General features: G+C 54.0%; 12 non-coding genes across 12 annotated transcripts; all 12 read left to right on the top strand.

Annotated features, from left to right (window-relative positions):
- The first annotated feature begins 1,251 nt into the window (after positions 1-1,251).
- On the top strand, positions 1,252-1,324 carry trnar-acg (transfer RNA arginine (anticodon ACG)). Its single transcript has one exon. It is a non-coding gene; the product is annotated as a tRNA-Arg (tRNA).
- An 88-nt stretch (positions 1,325-1,412) lies between these two features.
- On the top strand, positions 1,413-1,485 carry trnam-cau (transfer RNA methionine (anticodon CAU)). Its single transcript has one exon. It is a non-coding gene; the product is annotated as a tRNA-Met (tRNA).
- A 2,250-nt stretch (positions 1,486-3,735) lies between these two features.
- trnar-acg (transfer RNA arginine (anticodon ACG)) lies at positions 3,736-3,808 on the top strand. Its single transcript has one exon. It is a non-coding gene; the product is annotated as a tRNA-Arg (tRNA).
- An 88-nt stretch (positions 3,809-3,896) lies between these two features.
- trnam-cau (transfer RNA methionine (anticodon CAU)) lies at positions 3,897-3,969 on the top strand. The gene has a single exon. It is a non-coding gene; the product is annotated as a tRNA-Met (tRNA).
- A 2,250-nt stretch (positions 3,970-6,219) lies between these two features.
- trnar-acg (transfer RNA arginine (anticodon ACG)) lies at positions 6,220-6,292 on the top strand. Its single transcript has one exon. It is a non-coding gene; the product is annotated as a tRNA-Arg (tRNA).
- An 88-nt stretch (positions 6,293-6,380) lies between these two features.
- On the top strand, positions 6,381-6,453 carry trnam-cau (transfer RNA methionine (anticodon CAU)). The gene has a single exon. It is a non-coding gene; the product is annotated as a tRNA-Met (tRNA).
- Positions 6,454-7,455: 1,002 nt separating this feature from the next.
- Positions 7,456-7,528, top strand: trnar-acg (transfer RNA arginine (anticodon ACG)). The gene has a single exon. It is a non-coding gene; the product is annotated as a tRNA-Arg (tRNA).
- Positions 7,529-7,616: 88 nt separating this feature from the next.
- On the top strand, positions 7,617-7,689 carry trnam-cau (transfer RNA methionine (anticodon CAU)). The gene has a single exon. It is a non-coding gene; the product is annotated as a tRNA-Met (tRNA).
- A 2,250-nt stretch (positions 7,690-9,939) lies between these two features.
- Positions 9,940-10,012, top strand: trnar-acg (transfer RNA arginine (anticodon ACG)). Its single transcript has one exon. It is a non-coding gene; the product is annotated as a tRNA-Arg (tRNA).
- An 88-nt stretch (positions 10,013-10,100) lies between these two features.
- Positions 10,101-10,173, top strand: trnam-cau (transfer RNA methionine (anticodon CAU)). The gene has a single exon. It is a non-coding gene; the product is annotated as a tRNA-Met (tRNA).
- A 3,526-nt stretch (positions 10,174-13,699) lies between these two features.
- trnar-acg (transfer RNA arginine (anticodon ACG)) lies at positions 13,700-13,772 on the top strand. The gene has a single exon. It is a non-coding gene; the product is annotated as a tRNA-Arg (tRNA).
- An 88-nt stretch (positions 13,773-13,860) lies between these two features.
- On the top strand, positions 13,861-13,933 carry trnam-cau (transfer RNA methionine (anticodon CAU)). The gene has a single exon. It is a non-coding gene; the product is annotated as a tRNA-Met (tRNA).
- Positions 13,934-15,000: the final 1,067 nt, after the last annotated feature.

Below are 15,000 nucleotides of genomic sequence, written 5' to 3'. Positions count from 1 at the left end.
CCGCTGCTCTGGAGAGGCTGTGCCAGTGGCGCAATGGATAACGCGTCTCACTACGGATCAGAAGATTGTAGGTTCGACTCCTACCTGGCTTAATCTTTTTTACGCACTTTGCATTATGGCTCTAGATGCCTCGCAAGCGCACCTACTTGGTCATGCTGCCCAGCAGTTTGCACGGCCAGTGCCTTCTTAGCGCAGTAGGCAGCGCGTCAGTCTCATAATCTAAAGATCCTGAGTTCAATCCTCAGAGAAGGCATTGATACTTGCAAAGCTTTTTTATCCCTCATCTCAGCTTTCCATTTTGGCTGCACAAGACTTGCTGCTACGGCACACCAAAGGATTTGATGTCCCTTGGCCCCTCTGTCCCTCAGCGTGTGGAGACCCTTCGGAAGTACACAGGTTCACCGACAGCTGACACCACTGTTGCGTTTGAGCCATTGCCCCGAGCCAAAAGAGGAGTGGAGAATGCAGGCATCGATCCCGCTACCTCTCACATGCAAAGCGAGCGCTCTACCATTTGAGCTAATTCCCCAGCTGCGTCTTACAATTGCACCAAGTTTGCTTCTCAGTAGCTCCTTAGCACTCGCCTCTGAGTGCGCCACCAGCAGGGATCTCCTGCTTTGGGTTAGCCCGCTCCCTGATCTCTTTCAACGCTTTGCTCCAATCGGCGTTACCGAGCAACGGCAGGGCGGGAAGTCAGAGAAATGGGGAAAGAAGCCGAGAAAGAGCCCGAGCCGACGGAAGGGAAGCGAGGTGACCGGAAAGTAGCAGCCGCCACGAGCGTGAGGGAGCAGCCGAGAGCCCTGTCTGACTGATAGATGAATTCTTTTGCCTGAGGTTTTGCCTGAAAGAGAGTGGTGGGTGTTTTGGTGCATTGCTGCTCAAAGGCACTCCCTGCTGGTGTGCAGATGCAACTGCTCAAGCAATGGAGGTGTCCTGTGCCTCAGCAGCAACATGTAAACTAGCGTTAAGTTAAGAGCACTGCCTTGAGCTGAAAGCTCCTTACCGCTCACTTACTGCACAAGAACGCCCGCTCCTTCAAGCCGGAGTCGAACCAGCGACCTAACGACGACTTTGCTTTGCTTTTTTTCCACTGCAGTCCTCCGCTCTACCACCTGAAAATCGAAGGGAAGTGGCAAAGGTGTCTCGCTTTGGTGATTGTCCGCCGTGCGCCTTTTGACGCTCCCGGCCTGGTGTACCTGCTGATGCCGCAGTGTTGTGGGACTGTGAGTTGCCAGCTGCTCTGTACAGGCTGGGCCTGTGGCGCAATGGATAACGCGTCTGACTACGGATCAGAAGATTGTAGGTTCGACTCCTACCTGGCTCGAACTTTTTTACGCACTTTGCATTATGGCGCTAGATGCCTCGCAAGCGCACCTACTTGGTCATGCTGCCCAGCAGTTTGCATGGCAAGTGCCTTCTTAGCGCAGTAGGCAGCGCGTCAGTCTCATAATCTGAAGGTCCTGAGTTCGATCCTCAGAGAAGGCATTGATACTTGCAAAGCATTTTTATCCCTCATCTCAGCTTTCCATTTTTGCTGCACAAGACTATCGACAAGACTTGCTGCTACGGCACACCAAAGGATTTGATGTCCCTTGGCCCCTCTGTACCTCAGCGTGTGGAGAACCTTCGGAAGTACACGGGTTCACCGACAGCTGACACCACTGTTGTGTTTGAGCCATTGCCCCGAGCCAAAAGAGGAGTGGAGAATGCGGGCATCGATCCCGCTACCTCTCACATGCGAAGCGAGCGCTCTACCATTTGAGCTAATTCCCCAGCTACTTCTTGCAGTTGCACCAAGTTTGCTTCTCAGTAGCTCCTTAGCACTCGCCTCTGAGTTGCTGCGCCACCAGCAGGGATCTCCTGCTTCGGGTTAGCCCGCTCCCTGATCTCTTTCAACGCTTTGCTCCAATCGGCGTTACCGAGCAACGGCAGGGCGGGAAGTCAGAGAAATGGGGAAAGAAGCCGAGAAAGAGCCCGAGCCGACGGAAGGGAAGCGAGGTGACCGGAAAGTAGCAGCCGCCACGAGCGTGAGGGAGCAGCCGAGAGCCCTGTCTGACTGATAGATGAATTCTTTTGCCTGAGGTTTTGCCTGAAAGAGAGTGGTGGGTGTTTTGGTGCATTGCTGCTCAAAGGCACTCCCTGCTGGTGTGCAGATGCAACTGCTCAAGCAATGGAGGTGTCCTGTGCCTCAGCAGCAACATGTAAACCAGCGTCAAGTTAAGAGCACTGCCTTGAGCTAAAAGCTCCTTACCGCTCACTTACTGCACAAGAACGCCCGCTCCTTCAAGCCGGAGTCGAACCAGCGACCTAACGACGACTTTGCTTTGCTTTTTTTCCACTGCAGTCCTCCGCTCTACCACCTGAAAATCGAAGGGAAGCGGCAAAGGTGTCTCGCTTTGGTGATTGTCCGCCGTGCGCCTTTTGACGCTCGCGGCCTGGTGTACCTGCTGATGCCGCAGTGTTGTGGGACTGTGAGTTGCCCGCTGCTCTGGAGAGGCTGTGCCAGTGGCGCAATGGATAACGCGTCTCACTACGGATCAGAAGATTGTAGGTTCGACTCCTACCTGGCTTAATCTTTTTTACGCACTTTGCATTATGGCTCTAGATGCCTCGCAAGCGCACCTACTTGGTCATGCTGCCCAGCAGTTTGCACGGCCAGTGCCTTCTTAGCGCAGTAGGCAGCGCGTCAGTCTCATAATCTAAAGATCCTGAGTTCAATCCTCAGAGAAGGCATTGATACTTGCAAAGCTTTTTTATCCCTCATCTCAGCTTTCCATTTTGGCTGCACAAGACTTGCTGCTACGGCACACCAAAGGATTTGATGTCCCTTGGCCCCTCTGTCCCTCAGCGTGTGGAGACCGTTCGGAAGTACACAGGTTCACCGACAGCTGACACCACTGTTGCGTTTGAGCCATTGCCCCGAGCCAAAAGAGGAGTGGAGAATGCAGGCATCGATCCCGCTACCTCTCACATGCAAAGCGAGCGCTCTACCATTTGAGCTAATTCCCCAGCTGCGTCTTACAATTGCACCAAGTTTGCTTCTCAGTAGCTCCTTAGCACTCGCCTCTGAGTTGCTGCGCCACCAGCAGGGATCTCCTGCTTTGGGTTAGCCCGCTCCCTGATCTCTTTCAACGCTTTGCTCCAATCGGCGTTACCGAGCAACGGCAGGGCGGGAAGTCAGAGAAATGGGGAAAGAAGCCGAGAAAGAGCCCGAGCCGACGGAAGGGAAGCGAGGTGACCGGAAAGTAGCAGCCGCCACGAGCGTGAGGGAGCAGCCGAGAGCCCTGTCTGACTGATAGATGAATTCTTTTGCCTGAGGTTTTGCCTGAAAGAGAGTGGTGGGTGTTTTGGTGCATTGCTGCTCAAAGGCACTCCCTGCTGGTGTGCAGATGCAACTGCTCAAGCAATGGAGGTGTCCTGTGCCTCAGCAGCAACATGTAAACTAGCGTCAAGTTAAGAGCACTGCCTTGAGCTGAAAGCTCCTTACCGCTCACTTACTGCACAAGAACGCCCGCTCCTTCAAGCCGGAGTCGAACCAGCGACCTAACGACGACTTTGCTTTGCTTTTTTTCCACTGCAGTCCTCCGCTCTACCACCTGAAAATCGAAGGGAAGTGGCAAAGGTGTCTCGCTTTGGTGATTGTCCGCCGTGCGCCTTTTGACGCTCCCGGCCTGGTGTACCTGCTGATGCCGCAGTGTTGTGGGACTGTGAGTTGCCAGCTGCTCTGTACAGGCTGGGCCTGTGGCGCAATGGATAACGCGTCTGACTACGGATCAGAAGATTGTAGGTTCGACTCCTACCTGGCTCGAACTTTTTTACGCACTTTGCATTATGGCGCTAGATGCCTCGCAAGCGCACCTACTTGGTCATGCTGCCCAGCAGTTTGCATGGCAAGTGCCTTCTTAGCGCAGTAGGCAGCGCGTCAGTCTCATAATCTGAAGGTCCTGAGTTCGATCCTCAGAGAAGGCATTGATACTTGCAAAGCATTTTTATCCCTCATCTCAGCTTTCCATTTTTGCTGCACAAGACTATCGACAAGACTTGCTGCTACGGCACACCAAAGGATTTGATGTCCCTTGGCCCCTCTGTACCTCAGCGTGTGGAGACCCTTCGGAAGTACACGGGTTCACCGACAGCTGACACCACTGTTGCGTTTGAGCCATTGCCCCGAGCCAAAAGAGGAGTGGAGAATGCAGGCATCGATCCCGCTACCTCTCACATGCAAAGCGAGCGCGCTACCATTTGAGCTAATTCCCCAGCTGCGTCTTACAATTGCACCAAGTTTGCTTCTCAGTAGCTCCTTAGCACTCGCCTCTGAGTTGCTGCGCCACCAGCAGGGATCTCCTGCTTTGGGTTAGCCCGCTCCCTGATCTCTTTCAACGCTTTGCTCCAATCGGCGTTACCGAGCAACGGCAGGGCGGGAAGTCAGAGAAATGGGGAAAGAAGCCGAGAAAGAGCCCGAGCCGACGGAAGGGAAGCGAGGTGACCGGAAAGTAGCAGCCGCCACGAGCGTGAGGGAGCAGCCGAGAGCCCTGTCTGACTGATAGATGAATTCTTTTGCCTGAGGTTTTGCCTGAAAGAGAGTGGTGGGTGTTTTGGTGCATTGCTGCTCAAAGGCACTCCCTGCTGGTGTGCAGATGCAACTGCTCAAGCAATGGAGGTGTCCTGTGCCTCAGCAGCAACATGTAAACCAGCGTCAAGTTAAGAGCACTGCCTTGAGCTAAAAGCTCCTTACCGCTCACTTACTGCACAAGAACGCCCGCTCCTTCAAGCCGGAGTCGAACCAGCGACCTAACGACGACTTTGCTTTGCTTTTTTTCCACTGCAGTCCTCCGCTCTACCACCTGAAAATCGAAGGGAAGCGGCAAAGGTGTCTCGCTTTGGTGATTGTCCGCCGTGCGCCTTTTGACGCTCGCGGCCTGGTGTACCTGCTGATGCCGCAGTGTTGTGGGACTGTGAGTTGCCCGCTGCTCTGGAGAGGCTGTGCCAGTGGCGCAATGGATAACGCGTCTCACTACGGATCAGAAGATTGTAGGTTCGACTCCTACCTGGCTTAATCTTTTTTACGCACTTTGCATTATGGCTCTAGATGCCTCGCAAGCGCACCTACTTGGTCATGCTGCCCAGCAGTTTGCACGGCCAGTGCCTTCTTAGCGCAGTAGGCAGCGCGTCAGTCTCATAATCTAAAGATCCTGAGTTCAATCCTCAGAGAAGGCATTGATACTTGCAAAGCTTTTTTATCCCTCATCTCAGCTTTCCATTTTGGCTGCACAAGACTTGCTGCTACGGCACACCAAAGGATTTGATGTCCCTTGGCCCCTCTGTCCCTCAGCGTGTGGAGACCGTTCGGAAGTACACAGGTTCACCGACAGCTGACACCACTGTTGCGTTTGAGCCATTGCCCCGAGCCAAAAGAGGAGTGGAGAATGCAGGCATCGATCCCGCTACCTCTCACATGCAAAGCGAGCGCTCTACCATTTGAGCTAATTCCCCAGCTGCGTCTTACAATTGCACCAAGTTTGCTTCTCAGTAGCTCCTTAGCACTCGCCTCTGAGTTGCTGCGCCACCAGCAGGGATCTCCTGCTTTGGGTTAGCCCGCTCCCTGATCTCTTTCAACGCTTTGCTCCAATCGGCGTTACCGAGCAACGGCAGGGCGGGAAGTCAGAGAAATGGGGAAAGAAGCCGAGAAAGAGCCCGAGCCGACGGAAGGGAAGCGAGGTGACCGGAAAGTAGCAGCCGCCACGAGCGTGAGGGAGCAGCCGAGAGCCCTGTCTGACTGATAGATGAATTCTTTTGCCTGAGGTTTTGCCTGAAAGAGAGTGGTGGGTGTTTTGGTGCATTGCTGCTCAAAGGCACTCCCTGCTGGTGTGCAGATGCAACTGCTCAAGCAATGGAGGTGTCCTGTGCCTCAGCAGCAACATGTAAACTAGCGTCAAGTTAAGAGCACTGCCTTGAGCTGAAAGCTCCTTACCGCTCACTTACTGCACAAGAACGCCCGCTCCTTCAAGCCGGAGTCGAACCAGCGACCTAACGACGACTTTGCTTTGCTTTTTTTCCACTGCAGTCCTCCGCTCTACCACCTGAAAATCGAAGGGAAGTGGCAAAGGTGTCTCGCTTTGGTGATTGTCCGCCGTGCGCCTTTTGACGCTCCCGGCCTGGTGTACCTGCTGATGCCGCAGTGTTGTGGGACTGTGAGTTGCCAGCTGCTCTGTACAGGCTGGGCCTGTGGCGCAATGGATAACGCGTCTGACTACGGATCAGAAGATTGTAGGTTCGACTCCTACCTGGCTCGAACTTTTTTACGCACTTTGCATTATGGCGCTAGATGCCTCGCAAGCGCACCTACTTGGTCATGCTGCCCAGCAGTTTGCATGGCAAGTGCCTTCTTAGCGCAGTAGGCAGCGCGTCAGTCTCATAATCTGAAGGTCCTGAGTTCGATCCTCAGAGAAGGCATTGATACTTGCAAAGCTTTTTTATCCCTCATCTCAGCTTTCCATTTTGGCTGCACAAGACTTGCTGCTACGGCACACCAAAGGATTTGATGTCCCTTGGCCCCTCTGTCCCTCAGCGTGTGGAGACCCTTCGGAAGTACACAGGTTCACCGACAGCTGACACCACTGTTGCGTTTGAGCCATTGCCCCGAGCCAAAAGAGGAGTGGAGAATGCAGGCATCGATCCCGCTACCTCTCACATGCAAAGCGAGCGCTCTACCATTTGAGCTAATTCCCCAGCTGCGTCTTACAATTGCACCAAGTTTGCTTCTCAGTAGCTCCTTAGCACTCGCCTCTGAGTTGCTGCGCCACCAGCAGGGATCTCCTGCTTTGGGTTAGCCCGCTCCCTGATCTCTTTCAACGCTTTGCTCCAATCGGCGTTACCGAGCAACGGCAGGGCGGGAAGTCAGAGAAATGGGGAAAGAAGCCGAGAAAGAGCCCGAGCCGACGGAAGGGAAGCGAGGTGACCGGAAAGTAGCAGCCGCCACGAGCGTGAGGGAGCAGCCGAGAGCCCTGTCTGACTGATAGATGAATTCTTTTGCCTGAGGTTTTGCCTGAAAGAGAGTGGTGGGTGTTTTGGTGCATTGCTGCTCAAAGGCACTCCCTGCTGGTGTGCAGATGCAACTGCTCAAGCAATGGAGGTGTCCTGTGCCTCAGCAGCAACATGTAAACTAGCGTCAAGTTAAGAGCACTGCCTTGAGCTGAAAGCTCCTTACCGCTCACTTACTGCACAAGAACGCCCGCTCCTTCAAGCCGGAGTCGAACCAGCGACCTAACGACGACTTTGCTTTGCTTTTTTTCCACTGCAGTCCTCCGCTCTACCACCTGAAAATCGAAGGGAAGCGGCAAAGGTGTCTCGCTTTGGTGATTGTCCGCCGTGCGCCTTTTGACGCTCCCGGCCTGGTGTACCTGCTGATGCCGCAGTGTTGTGGGACTGTGAGTTGCCAGCTGCTCTGTACAAGCTGGGCCTGTGGCGCAATGGATAACGCGTCTGACTACGGATCAGAAGATTGTAGGTTCGACTCCTACCTGGCTCGAACTTTTTTACGCACTTTGCATTATGGCGCTAGATGCCTCGCAAGCGCACCTACTTGGTCATGCTGCCCAGCAGTTTGCATGGCAAGTGCCTTCTTAGCGCAGTAGGCAGCGCGTCAGTCTCATAATCTGAAGGTCCTGAGTTCGATCCTCAGAGAAGGCATTGATACTTGCAAAGCATTTTTATCCCTCATCTCAGCTTTCCATTTTTGCTGCACAAGACTATCGACAAGACTTGCTGCTACGGCACACCAAAGGATTTGATGTCCCTTGGCCCCTCTGTACCTCAGCGTGTGGAGACCCTTCGGAAGTACACGGGTTCACCGACAGCTGACACCACTGTTGCGTTTGAGCCATTGCCCCGAGCCAAAAGAGGAGTGGAGAATGCAGGCATCGATCCCGCTACCTCTCACATGCAAAGCGAGCGCGCTACCATTTGAGCTAATTCCCCAGCTGCGTCTTACAATTGCACCAAGTTTGCTTCTCAGTAGCTCCTTAGCACTCGCCTCTGAGTTGCTGCGCCACCAGCAGGGATCTCCTGCTTTGGGTTAGCCCGCTCCCTGATCTCTTTCAACGCTTTGCTCCAATCGGCGTTACCGAGCAACGGCAGGGCGGGAAGTCAGAGAAATGGGGAAAGAAGCCGAGAAAGAGCCCGAGCCGACGGAAGGGAAGCGAGGTGACCGGAAAGTAGCAGCCGCCACGAGCGTGAGGGAGCAGCCGAGAGCCCTGTCTGACTGATAGATGAATTCTTTTGCCTGAGGTTTTGCCTGAAAGAGAGTGGTGGGTGTTTTGGTGCATTGCTGCTCAAAGGCACTCCCTGCTGGTGTGCAGATGCAACTGCTCAAGCAATGGAGGTGTCCTGTGCCTCAGCAGCAACATGTAAACTAGCGTCAAGTTAAGAGCACTGCCTTGAGCTGAAAGCTCCTTACCGCTCACTTACTGCACAAGAACGCCCGCTCCTTCAAGCCGGAGTCGAACCAGCGACCTAACGACGACTTTGCTTTGCTTTTTTTCCACTGCAGTCCTCCGCTCTACCACCTGAAAATCGAAGGGAAGTGGCAAAGGTGTCTCGCTTTGGTGATTGTCCGCCGTGCGCCTTTTGACGCTCGCGGCCTGGTGTACCTGCTGATGCCGCAGTGTTGTGGGACTGTGAGTTGCCCGCTGCTCTGGAGAGGCTGTGCCAGTGGCGCAATGGATAACGCGTCTCACTACGGATCAGAAGATTGTAGGTTCGACTCCTACCTGGCTTAATCTTTTTTACGCACTTTGCATTATGGCTCTAGATGCCTCGCAAGCGCACCTACTTGGTCATGCTGCCCAGCAGTTTGCACGGCCAGTGCCTTCTTAGCGCAGTAGGCAGCGCGTCAGTCTCATAATCTAAAGATCCTGAGTTCAATCCTCAGAGAAGGCATTGATACTTGCAAAGCTTTTTTATCCCTCATCTCAGCTTTCCATTTTGGCTGCACAAGACTTGCTGCTACGGCACACCAAAGGATTTGATGTCCCTTGGCCCCTCTGTCCCTCAGCGTGTGGAGACCCTTCGGAAGTACACAGGTTCACCGACAGCTGACACCACTGTTGCGTTTGAGCCATTGCCCCGAGCCAAAAGAGGAGTGGAGAATGCAGGCATCGATCCCGCTACCTCTCACATGCAAAGCGAGCGCTCTACCATTTGAGCTAATTCCCCAGCTGCGTCTTACAATTGCACCAAGTTTGCTTCTCAGTAGCTCCTTAGCACTCGCCTCTGAGTTGCTGCGCCACCAGCAGGGATCTCCTGCTTTGGGTTAGCCCGCTCCCTGATCTCTTTCAACGCTTTGCTCCAATCGGCGTTACCGAGCAACGGCAGGGCGGGAAGTCAGAGAAATGGGGAAAGAAGCCGAGAAAGAGCCCGAGCCGACGGAAGGGAAGCGAGGTGACCGGAAAGTAGCAGCCGCCACGAGCGTGAGGGAGCAGCCGAGAGCCCTGTCTGACTGATAGATGAATTCTTTTGCCTGAGGTTTTGCCTGAAAGAGAGTGGTGGGTGTTTTGGTGCATTGCTGCTCAAAGGCACTCCCTGCTGGTGTGCAGATGCAACTGCTCAAGCAATGGAGGTGTCCTGTGCCTCAGCAGCAACATGTAAACTAGCGTCAAGTTAAGAGCACTGCCTTGAGCTGAAAGCTCCTTACCGCTCACTTACTGCACAAGAACGCCCGCTCCTTCAAGCCGGAGTCGAACCAGCGACCTAACGACGACTTTGCTTTGCTTTTTTTCCACTGCAGTCCTCCGCTCTACCACCTGAAAATCGAAGGGAAGTGGCAAAGGTGTCTCGCTTTGGTGATTGTCCGCCGTGCGCCTTTTGACGCTCCCGGCCTGGTGTACCTGCTGATGCCGCAGTGTTGTGGGACTGTGAGTTGCCAGCTGCTCTGTACAGGCTGGGCCTGTGGCGCAATGGATAACGCGTCTGACTACGGATCAGAAGATTGTAGGTTCGACTCCTACCTGGCTCGAACTTTTTTACGCACTTTGCATTATGGCGCTAGATGCCTCGCAAGCGCACCTACTTGGTCATGCTGCCCAGCAGTTTGCATGGCAAGTGCCTTCTTAGCGCAGTAGGCAGCGCGTCAGTCTCATAATCTGAAGGTCCTGAGTTCGATCCTCAGAGAAGGCATTGATACTTGCAAAGCATTTTTATCCCTCATCTCAGCTTTCCATTTTTGCTGCACAAGACTATCGACAAGACTTGCTGCTACGGCACACCAAAGGATTTGATGTCCCTTGGCCCCTCTGTACCTCAGCGTGTGGAGAACCTTCGGAAGTACACGGGTTCACCGACAGCTGACACCACTGTTGTGTTTGAGCCATTGCCCCGAGCCAAAAGAGGAGTGGAGAATGCGGGCATCGATCCCGCTACCTCTCACATGCGAAGCGAGCGCTCTACCATTTGAGCTAATTCCCCAGCTACTTCTTGCAGTTGCACCAAGTTTGCTTCTCAGTAGCTCCTTAGCACTCGCCTCTGAGTTGCTGCGCCACCAGCAGGGATCTCCTGCTTCGGGTTAGCCCGCTCCCTGATCTCTTTCAACGCTTTGCTCCAATCGGCGTTACCGAGCAACGGCAGGGCGGGAAGTCAGAGAAATGGGGAAAGAAGCCGAGAAAGAGCCCGAGCCGGCAGAAGGGAAGCGAGGTGACCGGAAAGTAGCAGCCGCCACGAACCTGAGGGAGCAGCCGAGAGCCCTGTCTGACTGATAGACGACTTCTTTTGCCTGAGGTTTTGCCTGAAAGAGAGTGCTGGGTGTTTTGGTGCGTTGCTGCTCAAAGGCACTCCCTGCTGGTGTGCAGATGCAACTGCTCAAGCAATGGAGGTGTCCTGTGCCTTAGCAGCAACATGTAAACTAGCGTCAAGTTAAGAGCACTGCCTTGAGCAAAATGCTCCTTACCGCTCACTTACTGCACAAGAACGCCCGCTCCTTCAAGCCGGAGTCGAACCAGCGACCTAACGACGACTTTGCTTTGCTTTTTTTCCACTGCAGTCCTCCGCTCTACCACCTGAAAATCGAAGGGAAGCGGCAAAGGTGTCTCGCTTTGGTGATTGTCCGCCGTGCGCCTTTTGACGCTCGCGGCCTGGTGTACCTGCTGATGCCGCAGTGTTGTGGGACTGTGAGTTGCCCGCTGCTCTGGAGAGGCTGTGCCAGTGGCGCAATGGATAACGCGTCTCACTACGGATCAGAAGATTGTAGGTTCGACTCCTACCTGGCTTAATCTTTTTTACGCACTTTGCATTATGGCTCTAGATGCCTCGCAAGCGCACCTACTTGGTCATGCTGCCCAGCAGTTTGCACGGCCAGTGCCTTCTTAGCGCAGTAGGCAGCGCGTCAGTCTCATAATCTAAAGATCCTGAGTTCAATCCTCAGAGAAGGCATTGATACTTGCAAAGCTTTTTTATCCCTCATCTCAGCTTTCCATTTTGGCTGCACAAGACTATCGACAAGTCTTGCTGCACAAGACTATCGACAAGTCTTGCTGCTAAAGCACACCAAAGGATTTGATGTCCCTTGGCCCCCCTCTGCACCTCAGCGTGTGGAGACACTTCGGAAGTACACGGGTTCACCGACAGCTGACACCACTGTTGTGTTTGAGCCATTGCCCCGAGCCAAAAGAGGAGTGGAGAATGCGGGCATCGATCCCGCTACCTCTCACATGCGAAGCGAGCGCTCTACCATTTGAGCTAATTCCCCAGCTACTTCTTGCAGTTGCACCAAGTTTGCTTCTCAGTAGCTCCTTAGCACTCGCCTCTGAGTTGCTGCGCCACCAGCAGGGATCTCCTGCTTCGGGTTAGCCCGCTCCCTGATCTCTTTCAACGCTTTGCTCCAATCGGCGTTACCGAGCAACGGCAGGGCGGGAAGTCAGAGAAATGGGGAAAGAAGCCGAGAAAGAGCCCGAGCCGCCGGAAGGGAAGCGAGGTGACCGGAAAGTAGCAGCCGCCACGAGCGTGAGGGAGCAGCCGAGAGCCCTGTCTGACTGATAGATGAATTCTTTTGCCTGAGGCTTTGCCTGAAAGAGAGTGCTGGGTGTTTTGGTGCGTTGCTGCTCAAAGGCACTCCCTGCTGGTGTGCAGATGCAACTGCTCAAGCAATGGAGGTGTCCTGTGCCTTAGCAGCAACATGTAAACTAGCGTCAAGTTAAGAGCACTGCCTTGAGCAAAATGCTCCTTACCGCTCACTTACTGCACAAGAACGCCCGCTCCTTCAAGCCGGAGTCGAACCAGCGACCTAACGACGACTTTGCTTTGCTTTTTTTCCACTGCAGTCCTCCGCTCTACCACCTGAAAATCGAAGGGAAGCGGCAAAGGTGTCTCGCTTTGGTGATTGTCCGCCGTGCGCCTTTTGACGCTCGCGGCCTGGTGTACCTGCTGATGCCGCAGTGTTGTGGGACTGTGAGTTGCCCGCTGCTCTGGAGAGGATGTGCCAGTGGCGCAATGGATAACGCGTCTCACTACGGATCAGAAGATTGTAGGCTCGACTCCTACCTGGCTTAATCTTTTTTACGCACTTTGCATTATGGCTCTAGATATCTCGCAAGCGCACCTACTTGGTCATGCTGCCCAGCAGTTTGCACGGCCCGTGACTTCTTAGCGCAGTAGGCAGCGCGTCAGTCTCATAATCTAAAGATCCTGAGTTCAATCCTCAGAGAAGGCATTGATACTTGCAAAGCTTTTTTATCCCTCATCTCAGCTTTCCATTTTTGCTGCACAAGACTTGCTGCTACGGCACACCAAAGGATTTGATGTCCCTTGGCCCCTCTGTCCCTCAGCGTGTGGAGACCCTTCGGAAGTACACAGGTTCACCGACAGCTGACACCACTGTTGCGTTTGAGCCATTGCCCCGAGCCAAAAGAGGAGTGGAGAATGCAGGCATCGATCCCGCTACCTCTCACATGCAAAGCGAGCGCTCTACCATTTGAGCTAATTCCCCCGCTGCGTCTTACAATTGCACCAAGTTTGCTTCTCAGTAGCTCCTTAGCACTCGCCTCTGAGTTGCTGCGCCACCAGCAGGGATCTCCTGCTTTGGGTTAGCCCGCTCCCTGATCTCTTTCAACGCTTTGCTCCAATCGGCGTTACCGAGCAACGGCAGGGCGGGAAGTCAGAGAAATGGGGAAAGAAGCCGAGAAAGAGCCCGAGCCGACGGAAGGGAAGCGAGGTGACCGGAAAGTAGCAGCCGCCACGAGCGTGAGGGAGCAGCCGAGAGCCCTGTCTGACTGATAGATGAATTCTTTTGCCTGAGGTTTTGCCTGAAAGAGAGTGGTGGGTGTTTTGGTGCATTGCTGCTCAAAGGCACTCCCTGCTGGTGTGCAGATGCAACTGCTCAAGCAATGGAGGTGTCCTGTGCCTCAGCAGCAACATGTAAACTAGCGTCAAGTTAAGAGCACTGCCTTGAGCTGAAAGCTCCTTACCGCTCACTTACTGCACAAGAACGCCCGCTCCTTCAAGCCGGAGTCGAACCAGCGACCTAACGACGACTTTGCTTTGCTTTTTTTCCACTGCAGTCCTCCGCTCTACCACCTGAAAATCGAAGGGAAGTGGCAAAGGTGTCTCGCTTTGGTGATTGTCCGCCGTGCGCCTTTTGACGCTCCCGGCCTGGTGTACCTGCTGATGCCGCAGTGTTGTGGGACTGTGAGTTGCCAGCTGCTCTGTACAGGCTGGGCCTGTGGCGCAATGGATAACGCGTCTGACTACGGATCAGAAGATTGTAGGTTCGACTCCTACCTGGCTCGAACTTTTTTACGCACTTTGCATTATGGCGCTAGATGCCTCGCAAGCGCACCTACTTGGTCATGCTGCCCAGCAGTTTGCATGGCAAGTGCCTTCTTAGCGCAGTAGGCAGCGCGTCAGTCTCATAATCTGAAGGTCCTGAGTTCGATCCTCAGAGAAGGCATTGATACTTGCAAAGCATTTTTATCCCTCATCTCAGCTTTCCATTTTTGCTGCACAAGACTATCGACAAGACTTGCTGCTACGGCACACCAAAGGATTTGATGTCCCTTGGCCCCTCTGTACCTCAGCGTGTGGAGAACCTTCGGAAGTACACGGGTTCACCGACAGCTGACACCACTGTTGTGTTTGAGCCATTGCCCCGAGCCAAAAGAGGAGTGGAGAATGCGGGCATCGATCCCGCTACCTCTCACATGCGAAGCGAGCGCTCTACCATTTGAGCTAATTCCCCAGCTACTTCTTGCAGTTGCACCAAGTTTGCTTCTCAGTAGCTCCTTAGCACTCGCCTCTGAGTTGCTGCGCCACCAGCAGGGATCTCCTGCTTCGGGTTAGCCCGCTCCCTGATCTCTTTCAACGCTTTGCTCCAATCGGCGTTACCGAGCAACGGCAGGGCGGGAAGTCAGAGAAATGGGGAAAGAAGCCGAGAAAGAGCCCGAGCCGACGGAAGGGAAGCGAGGTGACCGGAAAGTAGCAGCCGCCACGAGCGTGAGGGAGCAGCCGAGAGCCCTGTCTGACTGATAGATGAATTCTTTTGCCTGAGGTTTTGCCTGAAAGAGAGTGGTGGGTGTTTTGGTGCATTGCTGCTCAAAGGCACTCCCTGCTGGTGTGCAGATGCAACTGCTCAAGCAATGGAGGTGTCCTGTGCCTCAGCAGCAACATGTAAACTAGCGTCAAGTTAAGAGCACTGCCTTGAGCTGAAAGCTCCTTACCGCTCACTTACTGCACAAGAACGCCCGCTCCTTCAAGCCGGAGTCGAACCAGCGACCTAACGACGACTTTGCTTTGCTTTTTTTCCACTGCAGTCCTCCGCTCTACCACCTGAAAATCGAAGGGAAGTGGCAAAGGTGTCTCGCTTTGGTGATTGTCCGCCGTGCGCCTTTTGACGCTCGCGGCCTGGTGTACCTGCTGATGCCGCAGTGTTGTGGGACTGTGAGTTGCCCGCTGCTCTGGAGAGGCTGTGCCAGTGGCGCAATGGATAACGCGTCTCACTACGGATCAGAAGATTGTAGG

This window comes from Somniosus microcephalus, unplaced genomic scaffold, assembly GCF_052327205.1.
Source record: "Somniosus microcephalus isolate GS21.2 unplaced genomic scaffold, FLI_Smic_1.0 scaffold134, whole genome shotgun sequence".
NCBI lineage: Eukaryota > Metazoa > Chordata > Chondrichthyes > Squaliformes > Somniosidae > Somniosus > Somniosus microcephalus.
This window is presented reverse-complemented; position numbering and strand designations above follow the sequence as displayed.